The 19,939-nt window shown below is 52.7% G+C and overlaps 1 long non-coding RNA gene across 1 annotated transcript in view; it reads right to left on the bottom strand.

Annotated features, from left to right (window-relative positions):
• LOC146869756 (uncharacterized) overlaps positions 1-10,448 on the bottom strand; it is a 31,579-nt gene extending 21,131 nt beyond the window's left edge. The window contains exons 1-2 of the long non-coding RNA XR_014981498.1: positions 10,271-10,448; positions 8,864-8,949 (exon numbers count right to left, since the gene is read on the bottom strand). This is a non-coding gene — a long non-coding RNA (uncharacterized LOC146869756). The remainder of the gene's footprint in view (positions 1-8,863; positions 8,950-10,270) is intronic.
• Between the last annotated feature and the right edge of the window lie 9,491 nt (positions 10,449-19,939).

Raw genomic sequence — 19,939 nt, 5'->3', positions numbered from 1 at the left:
AAGAACTTCCGGCCCATCTTCCTGCTCCCGTTCCCGGCGAAGGTCATCAAGAGAGTCGTCAACACGCAACTGACCCACCCGCTACCTCGAGGACAACATCATCCTAGACCCATCCCAGTCCGGATACCGAAGATACCACAGCACCGAGACAGCCCTCATCACCGCCACAGACGACATCAGGATCCAACTTGACAACGGCGAAACATCAGCCCTCATCCTCCTGGACCCGTCAGCCGCCTTCGACACGATCTGCCACCGCACACTAAAGACACGCCTCTAAGAAGCCAGAATCCAAGAGAAGGACCTGGACGGGACCACATCCTTCCTCTCTGGCAGAACCCAGAGCGTCCGCCTTCCCCCCTTCCGCTTCGAAGCCACCGACATCATCTGCGGCGTACCCCAGGGATCATCCCTCAGCCCGACGCTGTTCAACGTCTACATGGCCCCCCTCGCACACGTCGTCCGCCAGCATGACCTCAACATCATCTCCTACGCCGATGACACCCACCTGATCATCTCCCTCACCAAAGACCCGCACACCGCCAAAATCAACCTCCATGAGGGAATGAAGGCTGTCGCTGAATGGATGAGGAACAGTCGACTGAAGCTGAACTCGGACAAGATGAAAGGCCTCATCCTCGGAACCACCCCCTCAGCCTGGGACGACTCCTGGTGGCCGACCACGCTGGGAACAGCACCGACACCCACCGACCACGCACACAACCTGGGATTCATCCTCGACTCCTCCCTCTCCATATCGAAACAGGTCAACGCCATCTCCTCCTCCTGCTACAACACCCTCCGCATGCGTCGCAGGATGTACAAGTGGATCCCCACCGAAACAAGAAGAACGGTGACCCGGGCCCTCGTCAGCAGCAGACTGGACTACGGCAACGCACTCTACGCAGGCATCCCGGCCAAGCACCTACGACGACTGCAACGCATCCAAAACGCCTCCGCCTGACTGATCCTCAACGTCCCTCACCACAGCCACATCACCCCTCACCTGAGAGACCTACACTGGGTTCCCATCGAAAAGAGGATCACCTTCAAGCTACTCACCCACGCACACAAAGTCCTCCATAACACCGGACCAGCCTACCTCAACGGCCGACTCAGCCTCTACACCCCAACCCGCTAGCTCTGCTCAGCCAGCCTCGCCCTCGCCGCGGTCCCCCGCATCCAACGAACTACCTCCGGCGGCAGATCCTTATCCTTCCTCGCGGCCAAGACCTGGAACACCCTCGTTACCCACCTACGGCAGACCCAAGACCTACTCACCTTCAGAAGACTCCTCAAGACCTGGCTCTTCGACCAGTATCGGCACACCTTTCCCCTCAGCGCCTTGAGACCCTCACTGGTAGGTAGTGCGCTTTATAAGTACATTGATTGATTGAATGAACCCCCCTGAAGGTCTACCTCACCCTCTAGTTACAGTAAGTTTGGAGAAGGTCGCATAGACCAGGTTTGATGAAATAGCACTAAGTCATAGTTGTCTATTAATGCCCCCGTAGTCACTGCGATCTAACTTGTTCCTAAGGCCTGCCATGTTCCAGGATGCAATTTTAATGGTATTTGTCAGGGTTTTGACAATGATTAGAGCCCCATTGACTCTTGACTTTCTCTTACTTGTGCAGGGCAGGAAACCCTTATTATTGGGGCTAGGGGCGCTGTTAGAGTCTCCAGACCCCTGGTTTGCACCAGCCCGTACGGTTACCCTCCACACCTTTTCTCTCTCTCTCTAGCTTCGAGGCCGAGAAAACCCTCGTTCTCAAAACAAGGTAACACAGGCGTTAGGCAAGGACTTCATCTTGCCCTTCTCCACCCAGGATGCAACCCAACTGTGGTGCAGACAAAGCTACTCACAGAAGACCCTCGTTCTCAAGACAGGGTAACACAGGAATTAGGTTAGGACATCCGTAAGGCCCTTCTCCACCCATGATGCAACCCAGCTGTGCTGCAGACAAAGCTACTATCAGTTCAAACCCACTTTGATGACACACCCGACCTGGAGCATCAAGCTCTCCCAACAATCAATTTTGATGGAGATCTTCTTGTAGGGTCGTGAGAGTAATAGGTTCCACCGTATCCTCCAAAGTGTCAGGGAGTCAATAAACCCCATCCAAGGACTCAACTTTTTGTATACAGGTACAGCATAGCTGCGTGGCTCATATGTATAAATTGGATGGGGGCGGGATTAGAAATACGGATCGAGGAGCAGACATTAGAATGATGGAATCTACCTAAAGGAGGGCTATATAAATAGCCTAAAGGAAGAATAGACATAACTGAGTTATGTTGCTGCATGGATAGATCACAAGAAAACAAGTCCGTTACCAGTTGTGGATCCCTAAAATTGATGACAATACAGTCCCCAGAATTGTCTTTGTGACTTTTCCCAATCCAGCAAACCCTGTGAGTTAAAATGATGTACCCTGCTCTGGAAAGGGGAAAGCGACCATGCCTAACGAGCCAGTCCAAACATTTATTTTGAGTTCCTCGTGTGATTCTTTCTGATTGCTATTCAATTCTGGGACTCCAGTTAATACCGCAACATGGGGTCATGATGCAAGGGGTAAGTTTGTAATAGGTAGCTTCACTGCAATGTCCCTGGGGACCTGTTCGGGCACCCTGTGTACTTTACTGATAGAGCTATCAACAGGCAAACTCAATTCCATGCCCTTAGGTCTCAGCTCAGCCCTCTTATACTTGGACCCTTCCCCTGTGCGGGGATGACTCTCCCACTCAGGCTCGTGGTTGAGATTTGAACAGTCTGGCATCCTACATTCATCTGTCAGATCTACCTACCCCTGCAGTGTGGGAAATCAGCCACCCCATGAGTCTGTTTCAATAAATCCAATTGCATCGAAAGAGGTTGAAGTTCTTCTGAAATAATAGTTTGAGCTTCTCCAGAATGGCCCAATCTTTTAACCATGGAGATTGCTCAACTTCCGGTATGCTATTTGGGGCGCTAGGGGAGAATACAGCCTCCCTAGATCCGAGAACACATTTGTTCGATTTCTGCAGATGACGTTGGGCAGACATATTTTTGGCGACACCCCTGCCAGGCCTTCTCTCTATATGAGGACTGACATGATCCCCCAGGGCACCTATGGTATGGGTGTGTGCCATTGGATCCTCTTCTATGAGCCTGTTAGGGCTAGCTGGTAAGATGTGCAAATTGGGTATACCCAGAAAAGTGTCTGAAGTCAATGACAGACATCTCTCTGTGAGTTCTATCTCCATGGCCACAACCCCTATCACTCTTTGTAGCATGTTATCGATAGAGGTTGTTTTGGGAGGTAGGGATGGTGGTTACACATGACTCCCTTGGGAGGTCTTCTTCCCCGTTGTTGTGCTAAAACAGAGGTTAATATACAGACACTAAAGTCTTTTGCACCGCGAACCACTGGACCCGGGAGTTCACCACAGCCTCAAGTTCAAAATACCCAGCCGATACAACGCTCTATGGTGGGGCATGCCAGATATGTTATATTAAAAATATATAACACTCGCCCTTAGATGTCTGCTATGGGATCACAAGTGAATAGGGGTGGCCCTGACTCAGAGGCTTATGTAAAATCCCTGTTTTTTTAGGCAGTTAGTTCCCAAGGACTAGCGCCTCTTTTTGGCCACAAAAGCGTACGTTGCCCAGTAGATGTTCTTATAACCAGGAGGCCAATGAAACAAAAGTCCTGGGCATAAAATCAAGAGAATGAGCCCAACCCTGCCTCCTCCGGGCTCGAACTGGCACTACGGGACACCTCTATGTGAATTAGGATGCCTGAATTCAGAGGCTGTGTCAGGAACGCTGGGGGGGTATAGTCACCTTCCCCCGCAGCCTTGTCAGGAATGCCAGCAGCTAGCGGGCGAGCAAGCCCTGTAACAAGGGTCCAGTGGCACTACAATCCTAGGTCGACCAAGAGAGAGACCCCATTCTCACTCACATTGCACCTCCAAGTGGCAAGTCACTCACAGATCAATACAAGCGAGAAATACATCCAGCTCCTCCACAGTGCCCTCCAGACTCCACTGGTAAGAGCAGTATGCAGAAAGTTATTTGCTCTCCTGCCCGATCCGCCTCTACATCGGTGACGCCCCCAGGGAGCGCGAACCAGACCTCTCTTGCTCTCTGACATCCCTCTTGGCGGCCCCGCCCTTCAGCCAATGCTCGAGGCCCAGTCTGGGCCGCTGGTATCTGCAACTTCCAGATGGTGCCGCCACACTCCTGGTGCTCGACAGGGACCTCCAGGTCTCACCTGTGTGGTTCCCAAGGAGAAGAGGGGGCCTTGACCCATTCCAACCCCAGTGCCGATCCGCCAGCAGCTCCGCCCCAAAGGACGCTGGCTTCAGCCAACCGCAGCTTCAAGCGCGGCATCCGCTGGAATCAGTGAGTCTGGTGGTAGATTCCCGGTGTGCTGAATCCACCAATCTGAATCTAATCTGATGGTGTATTAGAGGAATGTTGTTGTTGCACTTGTAAACCTGTGAAGGCGTCAAAAAGCTACTTCACCCTGAAGCAGGTGTAAAGAGGAGAAATATTTCTATATCACCTTGTTATTTCCTCTACATTATATTGCAGCACACATAGAAAGTGGATTATGGCACTAAGTATTGTTGTTGGGCAGGAAGGTGTCTTTTCCTGCACTAAAACAATCCTGCCTGTAATGCAGGTTCTATCAAGGGCCCCTTGGCCCTCATCACCCATTCGGCTCCTTACAGGCTCCCAAGATCTAGAGCAGTGAGCGCCAGGCAAGGCCACGCCCAGACATGCCTACACATGCACACGGCCTGGACATGCACAGACGAGGAACCATCTGTGTCTCTCAGCCCTGTTTTTCCTTCTGTACCCCTCGCTGCCCTCGTGTCTCTGCCCGGTTTTTTCCTTCTGTACCCCTCGCTGCCCACGTGCCTCTCTACCCATTTTTGCCTTCTGTTTCTTAGCTGGCCCTGTATTCTTGTGCCTGTTTGCCTTCTGTGACTCTCGTTTTTCCTGTATTTCTGTGCGCTTTTTGCCTTCTGTGCCACTAGTTTTTTCCCTATATTTCTGTGCCCTTTTTGCCTTCTGTGCCACTGGTTTTTTCCCTGTATTTCTGTGCCCTCTTGCCTTCTGTGACACTCGTTTTTCCTGTATTTCTGGGCCCTTTTTGCCTTCTGTGCCACTCGTTTTTTCCCTGTATTTCTGTGCCCTCTTGTTTTCTGTGACACTCGTTATACCTCGATTTTGTGCCCTTTTTGCCTTTTGTGCCACTCGTTTTCCCTCGTTTTTTGTGCCCTTATGCCTTCTGTTTCCTTCATCGTCCCTCACCTTCCCCGCATCCCCTGCGTCCCCGCCCCCCTGACTGCCCATTCGCTGCCCCCACCTCCCGCCTTCCGGCTGCTCCTCCCTCCCACCTCCCCATATATGCCGGCCGCTGCGCGGTGAGGAGAGCAACCCTTGACCCCAACAGGTAGGTCGCTCCCCCTCCGCACAGCACCGCCTGTGTGTTCCTGCCCCAGCTGCCGCTGCTGCTGAGGAAGTTCGAGGACCTCCACCACCCGCAGGCTACCACTTGCGCCTCATACTTGGTGGCCAGTGGTAGACCGTAGGTTTGTTCATCTTCCGCTCTATTGTTTTATTGTATTGCCTGTATTTCATTGTTGTGTCTTTGACTGCTGTTGTTCTGTCTTCCCCCGCTGCCTGTTCGTGGTCCGTGCCAGTTTTCTTCCCTCTGTTCCCCTCGCTGTCCCCGTGTCTCTCTGCCCGGTTTTTCCTTCTGTACCCCTCGCTGCCCCCGTGTCTCTGCCCGTTTTTTCCTTCTGTACCCCTCGCTGCCCTGTGCCTCTCTGCCCGTTTTTTCCTTCTGTTTCTCAGCTGCCCCTGCATTCTTGAGCCCTGTTTACCTTCTGTGACACTCGTTTTACCTCGATTTTTGTGCCCTTTTTGCCTTCTGTGACACTTGTTTTCCCTTGTTTTTTGGGCCCTTTTGCCTTCTGTTCCCTTCATCGTCCCTCACCGCCCCCGCCGCTGCGTCCCCTGCAACCCCGCCGCTCTGACTACCCACTGCCCATTCGCTGCCCCCGCCTCCCAGCTGCTCCTCCCTCCCACCTCCCCATACATGCCGGCCGTGCCGCTGGTGCGCCTAAAGCGCGCCTAATGCAAGCCTGTCTGCGCCCATCCGCGCCTGGACCGTGCCCAGCGCCAGAACCCCTGGCCCCGGCACCCGCTGCCACTACGACGCCAGCACTCTGCACGCTCTCAACCCCGGACGGACCCACACCTGCTTCAAGGCCGCCCAGAAATGCACACACGGTCCCTTCACCTGCCGGAACTGCAGCTACACCAGCCTCAGAGCCGATGAACAACCCGCCAAGAAAGACCCCCAATCACCTCCGATGCATACTACTGAACACCCGCTCCGCATGCAAACACGCCGTCGAGCTCTGGGACCTGCTCGACACAACATCCCCGGACGTCGCCTTCCTGTGAGCGACTCCTCTGCACCCGGCCATAGCCATCCCAGACGGCTACAAGATCACCCGCAGAGAAAGCACCAACGGAGTCGGAGGAGGAATAGCCACCGTCCACAAGAACAGCATCAGGGTCTCGACTAGCACAGACGACGCGCTCAGCACCGCCGAACACATGCACTTCCAGATCCACACAGACCCTAACTCCACCCTCATCTCCCGGACCCCGTCCCCAGTTCAGTGACTCCATCGCCGACATCATCAGCACGCACGCCCTGACCTTCACCGACTACATCTTCCTCGGAGACCTGAACTTTCACCTTGAGAAGAATAACAACAACAACTCCACAACCCTGATCGATAACCTCGCCAACCTCGGACTGAAGCAACTCGTCACAACGTCCACCCACTCCGCCGGCCACACGCTCGACCCCGTTTTCTCCTCGAGCCCGCACGTCTTCGTCAGCCACACCACCGAACTCCTCTGGACCGACCACCGCTGCATCCACTTCGCCTTCCAGCCACCCACCACACACCACCGCACCCAACAGATCCCCCGCCACTACTGGAGCAAAATCACCGAAGACCAACTACATGCAAACCTCGCTCTCAGCCCACCCACCGAACCCTTCAACACCAACGACGCTGCCCACAGCCTCAGACGCTGGATCGAGGACTGCGCCAACACCCTCGCCCCGCTGAAGAAACCCCCCCACAGAGACACCAGTAAGAGGGCCAGCTGTTTCATCCCAGAACTCCTTCCCTCCAAGCAAGCCTGCCAGAAACTAGAGAAGGAATGGCACAGTGAACAAACTCTGGACAGCCACACAGCACACTAGGACGCCATCCGCAACCACCACCACCTCATCAGGGCGGCCAAGAGGACCTCCTTCAAAGACCGCCTCAACAACAATGCACACAATAGCAAGGAGCTCTTCAACATTGTGAAGGAACTCTCCAACCCCAGCTCCAACCAACGACATCCCGCCGTTACAAGCCCTGTGTGACTCCCTCGCCACCTTCTTCCACCGCAAGATAGCAGACATCCACGACAGCTTCAACACCCAGACAGCCCCAACAGACAGCAACACAACAGACCCTCTGCACACCATCGACCACGACCCCCTGCTAGCCTGGGCCAGCGTGAGCGTCGATGACACCATCAAGACCATGAGCACAATCCACTCCGGCTCTCCGTCAGACCCTTTCCCGCACCACGTCTTCAACAACTCAAGCAGCTCCATCGCACCTCACCTGCGCAACGTCATCAATCTCTCCCTCGAGACCGCAAACTTCCCAGAGAGCTGGAAACACGTTGAGATAAACGCCCTACTCAAAAACCTAAGGCAGACCCAAGAGACCTCTAAAACTTCCGGCCCATCTCTCTGCTCCCCTTCCCGGCCAAGGTAATCGAGAAAATCGTCAACAGACAGCTAACCCGATACCTCGAAGAAAACAGAATCCTGGACCCTTCCCAGTCAGGGTTCCGCAGCAACCACAGCTCCGAGACTGCCCTCATCACCGCCACCGACGACATCAGGACCCTGCTGGACAACGCTGAGACCACAGCACTCATCCTCCTAGATCTCTCCGCCGCCTTCGACACCGTCTGCCACCGCACACTACGTGCACGCCGCAGATATCCGAGACAAGGCTCTGGAATGGACCACCTCCTTCCTCTCCTGCAGAACCCAGAGCATCCGCCTCCCCCCATTCCGTTCCAAAGCCTCCGAGATCATCTGCGGCGTACCCTAGGGATCCTCCCTCAGCCCGACACTGTTCAACATTTACATGGCCCCACTCGCACACGTCGCCCGACAGCACGACCTCAACATAATCTCCTACGCCGACGACACTCAACTGATCCTCTCCCTCACCGCCAAAGCCAACCTCCACGAAGGAATGAAGGCCGTCGCCGACTGGATGAAAATCAGCCGTCTGAAGCTGAACTCGGACAAGACGGAGGTCCTCATCCTCTGCTCCAACCCTTCAGCCTGGGACGACTCCTGGTGGCCAACGGCACTGGGGACAGCCCCGACACCCACCGACCAAACACGCAACCTGGGAATCATCCGTGACTCAACGCTCTCAATGACCAAGCAAGTCAACGCCATCTCCTCCTCCTGCTTCAACACCCTCCGCATGCTCCGCAAGATCTACAGATGGATCCCGACAGATACAAGAAAGACAGTCACCCAGGTCCTTGTCAGCAGCAGACTCGACTACGGAAACGCCCTCTACGCGGGAGCGCCGACCAAACTCAAACGACTACAATGCATCCAATACGCCTCGGCACGACTGATCCTCGACGTACCATGACACAGCCACATCACCCGCCCACGTTCAAGTCCCCGCATCACTGCAGCATCCTCCTTCAAGTCCCCGCATCACTGCAGTATCCTCCTTCAAGTACCTGCATTACGGCAGCATCCTCCTTCAAGTCCCCGCATCACTGGTCTCCTTAACAGGACAGCGGCCGCTCCGAGGTACTGTATCATCCTACAAAACAAATGAAAAGCTGAGTAGAATGCATAAACAAGTGTGCATGTGCATTGGGGGCACATAATCAACATTAAACGATAAAGACTTTCATGTAAAGCACATTTACAAGACTTTCAGCTGCAAAGCTATCACTTGGGAAATCCTTCGAATACCGGGCAGCACTGCATTCGGGACTGGATCCCTGCACTGATGTTACTGTGTAAGAGAAAGACCCCTTCCTCATTCCGGTGTATACTGGACCTCAAGAGGCCTTGAAGCCATACTTTACCATGCAGTTAATCGGTATGCCTTGCGTTTATTTTATTTTTGGAATGTGTGTAGTAGTCGTGTGTGAAAAGGGCTATAGTGCGAGCGAGCGTTCCCCAGCAACACTTACCTTTCCACTAACATCTCACAACTTCTAACCCATTGTGCCAATGTGCCTTTTTTTCAATATATCTTTATTGGCCTTTTAAACATACAGGTTGTTCAGACAGCAGCATGCACCAAAGCAGGGGTACATCATATTGAGTGATCACCTTCCAAATCTCGCAGGCCGCAACCCACGTACAACAGCAGTAATACGCAAACTTTTTGGGGGTTTCCCTTCCCCCTGCTTCTATTGTATGCCTCAATCATGAACAATCTTAGGAACCCCTGCCATGGCCCACGCCCCCAGGCCTCTGCGCTACTCATCAATCAGTGCCAATGTGCCTTTTTTCGAGTTATGGGATGTAAATCGCTCGGATACACCGGCGGGTCTGGTTCTTGTGATATAAAACTGAATGTAAATCAATAAAGAGCACTTCGGGTCCCTCCCGTGAGCTGCACTTGCATCTGCTTTCCTCTGCTGAGCTGCTCCGGGTGCACTAGACCCCACTGCACGTTCAGCTCTCTCCCTCGTGTTGGAAGATGCCGAGTCAATGTAAACCCACCAATTCGGTGACCTGGCACTAAACGCAAGATATCGAACCAACGTGAAACAGCCGGTGACTAGTGTCGCGCATTGTGAGTCACGATGCTTTACTTTGGTTTATAATTAAAGTTTTCACCAAAATTCGTCAATGGTCGTCTCATTAGAGGCAGTGACGTTAACTTGTATCTCTAGATGTGCTGGGTGCAGGGGTTGGTGTGCCTCTATTTAGGTGAACCGGAAACAGAAACGTAGCATGACATCATAAGTGAAGATTAAGTAACTGGCCTGCTTAGTGATGCTTGGTCATGTGTCAGAGCAGTCACTCACCCTCTAACATCCCACAGGTGCGCAGTGTAAAAGCAGTGTTCCGACCTTCTCTGTGGGCGCATCTCTTGCATAGTGCCCCACTGCCCCCACACTTACGTTAAGTCTTCTTGTCCTTCGGCCTGGCCTCTGTCCGAGGGGTGGATGAGGCCGGGAAGCAGCGGTCGCTCAGGGAGTCTCCAGCAGAGGCCGCGGCCTGGGAATCAGGAAGACTCTAGGCGTCCTTGGACCGGACGCTCTTCTCCTCCTGAACACGGATTGAGCAGGGTGTAGTCCCAAGGACGGGGCCCTTTATATCTGAGATATTCCAGAATGTTCTAGAGTCTTCCAGGGCCTGGAGAGGGCGGGGCTTCCACGGACTCCTTCCAGCGCTCATCATGGGAGCACGCGGCTCTAGCAGCGCAGCTTGTAACAAGTTGTCATTCTCACACTGATTTGATCATAAATATAAACCCAGCAGCGCGGATCCTTAAGCTTCCATTACTATCCGCCCCGTGGGGATGGATGGGGTTGTATGCTGGGGTGGGGTGCTGTGGTGTGTGTTGGGGGCAGTGGTCGAAGGGGGGGGGGGGGCAAGGTAGGGGAACTGTGGGTGGAGAATCAGAGGGTGGGAATAACATGAGAACTGGATCAGTGGGCGGAGTTGGAGGTGTGGCCAGAATGTGCAAAACATCCCAGTTTTTAGTATTTGTTTGGCATTTCACTGACCAGTTACAGCTTATTAAGATATTTAATTCAATCAATGGATACACATAATTATTTAAGGTTTAATATGAGTTACTGACATTAAAATACAATCACAAAGTGGGATATGTTTCTTTTGTAAGTAGATTAGATAGGCATCAGGACACGTCTTCAGGTTACAAGATAGATTTATTAAGATAGCACAGCAGAGATAAAGCACTTCGCTAGCTGACCAGACCATCAACTGCCAAGACTGGAACATTCACATACCAGCTAGAACACTCATAGGTAGTAAGGGAGGTTGAGAAGATATAAACACAAAGAATGGACTACTGACCCCAAGTAGCCATAACAAAGTAAGCACATATATACAACATATCTTCTTCCTTTACAGAAAACACAATACAGTTTCCAATCAAAGACTGTCCCAAATACGCTTAAAAGTGGAAGCACAAGCCATTTGTCTCTGATCCATGGAGCTTCTGTCATAAGCACTTCTCCCATTTTCCACAAGAGCAGTTCAAACATGAATGGGCAAAATATTCTAGTTTGCAAAAGTTTTCTAAATAATTATGGCTCTGCCATATTTGCCACATAATACAACATCTGCTGTATAATCTGACAATTTTAACTAATAAATTGTTTGCAGCTCAAACTGATCAAAATTTACAAAAAAAGTGACGTGTTGCTGTGAAGTGGACGGCCCTTTGCAAATGTTGACTGATCACCTTTCTCACTGCTGCATTTGTATGTTACACTGGTACTAATAAGGCAAAATCTTTCCAGAGACTTTTAGCGTGTGTAAAAATGTCAAAATAATAAAGTGTCAGAAAATATACTGCATTACGTTGCAGCTTTTTTTTGCTGCATAATTTAGTCATCACTTTGGCGTAATTTTGTCTTCTTTTGCTGCATAATTCCAGTGGCCCCAAAGCAGTCAGCACATCGTAAAAATGCTTGTGCATGAAGCAGAGAGAATTTGAAGTTTGCAAACTTAGTTTTGTGTGCGTGCAAATCCTGCTTTGCCAATCCCTGGTGAGTTGTAGCTACTACTGCTGAAACAAGGCCAATGGAGGTACTACTGGGTGAGGCGAACTGGCCTCAGGGGCAGGGCCGGCTTTAGCGCTGGTGGCGCCCTGTGCAACAATGTTTGTTGGTGCCCCCCAATGACCACCTCCGCCACGGATTCCCTCAATTCCACCCTTTAACAGTGCCCCTCAAGTCTCCATAACCACACTCTCTCTAAGATGCATTTAATTTGATTTCCAGTGCCACTCATACCAGTGTAGGGTTTCGGAGCACTTTACATCACACACACTACACAGAGGCAATCAATTATACATGTGTAAATCACTGTATAGTAATGTTACATAAGACAAAGGACTAAAAGGATGTAAAAGTCACATGACAACCATACTAGTGGGCGGTATAGTTTAAAAGTGATTGGTCTGGACAAACACAAACTCAGAATTTAAAACGTAATACCATGGTTTCGGGTTCTCTTTAGTAATCAGAATTGATTTCTATTCAAATGAACACTTTTTGCAACATTAGGATAATGAAAGACTGGGGGAAAAATCGATAACGCTCTAATTTGTACCTTGCAGTTTACATGCAGCTCTTAGATGACAATAGCTCACTGTTCTATGTTAGGATTTTAACTTTTGAACTGCACGCAACCAAAGATCTGTCTGACAAAAGCAGTAACGCACTGACCTATTTACATTATGTGCATTTTGTGATCTGCATGGTACATGTTCTTTGCAGCAGACACATTAACCCCCTGTGCAACTTTTCCATGAATCAAAACTTCCACTAGACAAAACTCCGATCTCTCTCTAGGAAGAACATTAATCAACGGAGTTATCATAACATTTTTATAGTTGCCAAAAATTGCTGGAGGCCAGGAAGGAGGCAGCAAGCACTTTTAAAACCATACTATACTTGCCACCCTAAGTCAGCACCCAGTGCGAACACACCGGTCACACCGCCCTAGAGCTGGCACTTCAAGGGTGCTGTGACCTCAGTGACAGAGTCACTGTTGCTCTAGGGTGTGCTGCTTCATAAGCCTACCCGCAAGACTAGAGGTGAACTTCAGTATGGGTTGTGGTGGACAGGCCTCCAAGGTTAACCCACACTTGCCCCCACTAGGGCAAACCTGCTGGTGCTAAGACACCAGGGCTTCTATGGTCTTGCGGGGCCTTCTTAGGCCTAGCATGGGAATGTGCTCCCTCAGGAGAGAGGACTGATCAGGAAGGCTGAACCCGGTTCCCCAGTTCCAAATTCGGCAGCTCTGACCATAGTGCCACATCCTCTCCCCAATAAATACCATACTGCCCCACTGAGAGAAACTCGCACGGCCTTCAACTACAACCCAATTGTGCCCTGCTATACATACCTGGATGCGACTCAATTCAAATTACGCACTAGACAAGAGAAATAAGCTGCCTAAAAAAAACGTAGCAAATCTTCAAAAAGCAAACTCTGACAGGGAATGAAATATTAAGTTAAGCATATGAAATGTATAGGGAATGCAATATTAAGTTAAGCATATGAAATGTAAGCAGGAGCAACATGGTTATCTTATCACTTTTACACTCACTATTCAGAAATCAGTGAGTGATTGTGCCTGAAAAGTTAAGGACATGACTAGAGGGCCCGGAAGGGACCCACTACAATGTCCATTGCTTATATCCTTGCAAAGCGCAAGCAGTATGGTTTAAAAACACCACATCCATGAACACCGAGCCGCGGTACGCATTTTGTTTTCCAATCCACCCATCAATCCGGCATTGCAGTATCTCCAGGAATGGCGCACTTACTCATTCAGGGAATACAATGCTGTTCAAAGAAAAGATAAAACAAAAGTAGCGCTTCACTGGCAAACTGTATAATGGTCAGTATGTGTTTGGGTGTGAATAAAATCAATCTGGCCGCTTTGTGAACACGGTCTTGCTTTATTTTTCCTAGTTGAACCTTTTATTTCTGTCCGTCCCGGAGGCTGTACTTTGGAATAGAATAATGTCAGAAAAAGACATTTGCAGCAAAAGTATTTTTCTTTTTTGGATCCATTTCACAAGGGAACAAACGAAAGGAGGAAAGAGAGGATGAGAACCGGTTTTCAGTGAGGAGGAGCGAGACAGAAAGAGGGAGTAAGAGGAAGAAAGGGAGGAAGCAGCTGCCAGCGCTAGAGCAGAAGTGGACACTGTCCTGGTCTTCTATGGCAAGAAGGGAAGTCCTTTTCCTTCCCTGCTCACCGCCCGTCCCGAACGCCGAGCCTTCTCTGCAGGCCATGGCTATTTCTTCCGTCCTGGGAAGCATTATTAAAATGGAAAAAGAAGGGGCACGGGATCTATTGATTTATAGAAGTAGGGGCACGCCGTGCCCTCCCGATCCCGCCCACTTCGACCACTGGTTGGGGGGGGTTGCATCTTTTATATAGCGTGAACTCGACCCGAAGGTATTGGAGCGCTTTACATGAGCACCGTATTTACATGACACATTCAGGCACGGGGAGATGAAATGATTTGTCCAGAGGTACAGGGTGTGGACGCGACCCCGAGCCTCGAAAACTGGTTTCCAGCACCAAAGTCGGCTGTGTCGCTGACGGACCACATCCTCTTCCCATCTCTGCCCTTTGTCTGAACCCATGCTCTGATTGTAGGAACAATATGAATTATGTTGGAAGGAAAACACGGTGGATTCACGCCCGGCCGAGGGAGGCCTCTGCCCCCATAGGGCAGATGGGATGGGGTTGTATGCTGGGGCGATGTGCTGCATACTGTGTGTGTGTGTGGGGGGGGGTTTATTGGAGGTCTCTGCCCCTTGTCTGAACCCATGCTGTTTGTAGGAACAATATGACCGTGTTGGAAGGAAGAAACGTAGACTGCACCGCGACTTCGAGTGATTAATTGCAAGGATGAACTGAAGGAATACAGCCTGTAAACATTGCCCGAGTTGAGGCTGTCGACGCTCGGCCACAGCCACCGCTGGGGGGGGTCGGTCATCCTAATTCTGTGACTTTGAGGGGTGGGCGAGAAGTGAAAGTGCGTGAGCTGCAGTCCCTGCGGGTCATGCTGCAGCTTTCCAGGCCCCCGGCAGAGGGCGCCGCGGTACATTTAAAACCCTCGCTGCACGGAAGGCCTTGAAACTCCCTTATAGGAACAGCACCGCCCGCGCGCTCGTCTGCCCAGAGACTCGTGACGCTTCGGACGCACTCACACGCCATTGGCTGACTTCACTGCACGAAAAGCTCCAGACAGTGCGGTACAGAAGCACGTCCGCCCGGCAACTTGTGACGTAAAACGCGTCCTCTCACGCCATTGGTTCCATTTCACGGCCCTCGCTGTCTCCTTTCGAGCCTTCAGAGATACACCTCTTCCCAGCACCTGATGACGCGTCCAGAAATTCAACACAATTGGTGCATAAGCGCATGCCTTGAGAAGAAAAAAAGAATATTATCGAATACGGTCTGCCTATCAACCGATGACGTACACAGATCTTCTACGCGATTGGTGCAGGCGTTGGTGGGCGGCAGTAGAAAGGGAGAAGCTGCCTAACACAGTGATACATAAAGTATGAGGTGCTCCGAGTTGCCCTTCTGACCTTTACATTTGGCCCCACTACTCAGCAAGGCCACTTACATCATCAAGCATTTGCAATACAATAAGCCTCGCTTACTGTATGTATTTGACTAAGGTGACCTTTGGCCTTTTCCCTTCACAGGAAAAAGGTCAATGGGATGGCCTGTGCACTTGTTGCCAAGATTGTTACCAATGACTTATGAATAACAAAAATTGGCATAGCCAATAGGTTTTGCCTTAGGGACATTCTAAGGGCCTGAGGCCTTGCAGACTTTTGCACCGCCGCTGCGTCACTTTTTGTGATACACCAGCGGCGTAAAGAAAATGCGCCCCGTCGCACCCTATTTACAATGTGACGCATCAAGGCAGATACATCACTTTGTAAACCCCTGCGCCACATTATCAATCAATCAGTCAGAGTTTGTTAAGCATAAATACCCACCGAAAGGGTCTCAAGGGGGGAGGAGCCTAGCGCGCATCCAAGATGGTCGCGTGAGCGCAGGGCTCCCCGGACCCTCTCTGCTCCCCGGAATCTATCCTGAGAATATCCTGACGTGGCTTATGGAATCTGGGAGATAAAGACCAGCTGAGCATATATCTCTTTTCAAAACTCAAATCGGACCTGGGAATCCTGAGTTGTCGTCGTCGGAACTTTTGGGACCCACCCGACGGAGGTGACCGGGGTGAAGGTGACCCGAGGGGCCGGGCTGCAATTGAACAACAGCGGCTTCAGCGCGGTGCCAGCTGCCGGTCCACCACTTTCGGTTTCGGTTTTGCACTTCAGGAGACCGGCAGGGGGGTGCGCTCGGGGTGGCGAGGTGCTTCCTGGGCCTCTGCATGAGGTTTTCTTTCACCTGCCACCAGAGTGCCTATCGCCTCGGACCCCCTATACCGACATTTTGTGGTCTTCTTGCTGGCGCCCTTACACCCTTTGATTGGAGGTCCCCTCGAGTGACCGTGTTCACATGGGGGGCAAAGGGGGTCCCGAGGGCCGCAAGACCAAGGCTTCCCTCCGCGGGGGAGCGGTCCAGAGCAATAACATGGACCGCTACACCCAGGGCAGGGGGCCCTCTGGCGCTGCTGGCCTCCCCTCGGATACGGCGGAGGGAGGCGCGACCGTCTCTACGGAACTATCCCTGCAGGACATTATGGGCGCCATAGATGGCATTAGGGAAACCATCGCGACGCAATATGAGGCCCTGGCCCGTAAGATTGACACTGTCGCGATTGATGTCACCCTGATCCGGGCCGACCTCTCTAAAACTAACGAGAGGGTCCAGGCTCTCGACACACGGACCTCTACCCTTGGTGCGGAGGTGTCGGATCTGCGGGCCGCGCTTGGAGACATCAGGGTGGTCAACGACCATATGGCCCGGCGGCTTGAAGACTTCGAGGGACGGGCCCGACGCAACAACATCCGCGTCATAGGTGTACCGGAGTCCTCCGACGGCCGCCCGGTTGACCTCGTGGTCGAGGAACTTATCATGAAACAGTTGTCTCCGGCTGGCCTAAGCAAGTTCTTTGCCGTGGAGCGGGCCCATCGAGTTCCGGGCGGTCGGCCACGACCGGGGGCCCCCCCGAGGCCTATCGTGGCCAAACTGTTCTACTACAGGGACCGCGACGCTATTCTGCAGGCCTCACGGACCCACGGCCCGGTTCGTCATGAGAACTCGACCATAAATTTTTATCCGGACTTCACGCAACTGGTCCAGAAACAACGGATGGGATTCCAAGGGGTGAAGCGTCGTCTCCGCGAGCTGGGCCTAAAGTATTCGATGCTCTACCCTGCAAAACTCCGAGTGGAACATGGGGATCGGACAGCCTTTTTTGACTCTCCTGTGGCTGCAAGTGACTGGCTGGACTCTCTGCCGGACGGAGGTGGCCGTCCCGGACCCTCTGCGGGCACCGCGGGTGACGGGTCCCCTTTAGAGTGACTTTTGGTCCTTGATTTTGCTGTTTTGCATTGTACAGTCGGGTCTTATTTCATTTGCATATTGTGTTTTACCAGTACCAGTGAGGGGGGCGTGCGGGGATGGGTCCCTTACCTCCTCCGGGGTCTTTTCGTAGAATGGGGTTAGAGGGGCGACAGGCACACTGCAAGTTGGGGGGGTTTTTTGGCCCGCAGGGGTGCAGGGTGGGGGGAGTTGGTCCTGGGGTGGGGTTGGGGGGGTGGAGGGGTTGTTTTGCTGTGTGTTTTTTGTTTACAGGGCGAGGTACTGATTTTTGTTCACATTTGGGAACTGTGCTGCAGGCTGGGGGACCCTTGATCTATTGGGGGGAATGGGGGGGGACGGGTTGAGGCTTATGTCATGGAACGTCAATGGGTTGGGGGACCGTATCAAGCGGGGTGTAGTACTGCAATATTTGCGTCGTTTGACTCCTGATGTGGTGTTTCTCCAGGAGACGCATCTGGTTGGCAATGTTTGTCATGCAATGAACAGGGGGGGATACCGCCTCGTGGCCCATTCTGGTTTCACAACTGGTTCCAGGGGGGTGGGCATTCTCCTGCGAACCTCACTTCCGGTGGAGATCACTAAGATAGTCTCGGATGACAGAGGGCGCTATGTGTGTTTGATTGGGAGGTGGGAGGGGCAGCCCCTTGCCCTGGTTTCAGTTTACGTCCCCCCGGGCCTCCAGAACTCCACCTTCACTGACTTGGGTCGAATGCTGCTTGACCTTCCGGGCGGCCTCCTGCTCATGGGCGGGGACTTTAATTCTGTGGTTTCGGGTGAACTGGATCGTCACCCACCAAGGACCCTCCCCGCTGCCCAGGCATGGTTGGGTGGGATGCTGGAGACCTTCGGCCTGGTGGATAGTTGGAGATTAATGCACCCGACCCAATGTCAGTTCACCTTTCACTCGGGGGCGCATGGGAGTCTCTCTAGGTTAGACTACTTCCTTATGCCCGCGGCGCAGACTGGTCGGATTCGAGAGGTCAGGCATCTGGCGCGGGGTATCTCCGACCATTCTCCGCTGTGGCTTCTTTTTGACACCGGGCCGCGGTCTGCGGGGCGGATCGCTCCCATTAACCCATGGTACCTGCGAGACCCTACGACTCGTGAAAGCCTGGTTAAGGCTATGGACCAATACTTCCTGGATAACGAGGGGTCGGTGTCGTCTGCAATGTCCCTGTGGGAAGCCTTTAAAACCGTGATCCGCGGACACGCCCTTTCCCAGATAGTGGTGGCTAAGAGGGTCAAGAGTGAGGAAGTGGTGAGGCTGGAGACTGACATCTTGGGGCTGGAGTCGGCCTTGGAGGCGACTGTCACTCCGGACGGGCTCCATGCCCTCAGCCTGAAACAGTTTGAATATAGGTCCCTGGTCACTGACGCGGCCAAAACTATGTATAGGGAGCAGCAGGGTCGACTGTACGATGCCGGGGACAAGGCGGGAAAGCTGATCGCGTGGCTGGACAGGAAGGAGAGAGTGAACCGTGTGGTCCCGGAGTTGCGTGCTGCGGATGGTGTGTGTGTGACGGAGCCTGACGAGATTGTAGAATGTTTTGCCGACCACCTCCGGGCGGTGTACTCCTCGGCGACTGACAGGGATGAGGACGACTCTCGCCTTCTGCTGCGGGATATCGCCTTGCCCGGCCTGTCCGTTGAGGACCGTGAGCGGCTGGACGCCCCCTTGTCGGCGGATGAAATAGCGACCGCGATCCGCTCCCTTCGCTCGGGCAAGGCTATGGGTCCCAACGGTCTGCCCATTGAGCTATATAAATTGCGCCCTGACAAGCTTGCGCCCTTCCTCAGTCGCATGTTCCGTGAGTCTCTGGCGGCGGGTTCCCTCCCGGCCGACCAGCGTTTGGCCACGATAGTCGTTATCCCCAAGGAGGACAAGCCGCGAGACCGCTGTACTTCTTACCGGCCTATTTCACTGCTAAATGCGGAGCCTAAGATCCTGGCGAAAGTCCTTGCCAATCGTCTGTTGAGCGTCGTGTGCGATCTTATTCATCCGGACCAATGCGGATTCATCCCGCATCGTAACACCGCTCTTAACTTGCGGCGTCTTCATGGCGCCCTTGCCAGGGCGGAGCTCCTCTCCGAACCGGCCGTGCTGGTTTCTTTGGATGCCACGATGGCTTTTGACACCATCAAGTGGCCATTCCTCTGGGCTGTCTTGGCTAAATTTGGCTTTGGGGAAGGATTTATTGGCTGGGTGAAGCTTCTTTATACCGGACCCATGGCTCAGGTGGTGGTGAATGGGCGGGTCTCTCGACCCTTTGCCCTCGGCAGGGGCACGAGGCAGGGATGCCCGTTGTCCCCTTTGCTCTTTGCTCTCGCCCTGGAGCCACTCGCGGCTTGGCTCCGCTGGGAGCCCTCGCTTAGAGGGATCCGGTGGGCCCCGGGCTTTGAAGATCGGGTTTCGCTGTATGCGGACGATATTCTCCTATATCTCACCTCACCGCGGCAGTCGCTCAACGTCCTCTTTGACGTTCTGACTTCCTTTGGGAATAATTCGGGTCTCACGATCAATTGGTCTAAATCCTGCGTCTATCCGA

This window comes from Triturus cristatus, chromosome 1_1 (assembly GCF_964204655.1).
Source record: "Triturus cristatus chromosome 1_1, aTriCri1.1, whole genome shotgun sequence".
In the NCBI taxonomy this organism is placed as follows: domain Eukaryota; kingdom Metazoa; phylum Chordata; class Amphibia; order Caudata; family Salamandridae; genus Triturus; species Triturus cristatus.
The sequence above is the reverse complement of the archived record's forward strand: the minus strand, read 5'-3'. Positions and strand labels throughout refer to the sequence as shown.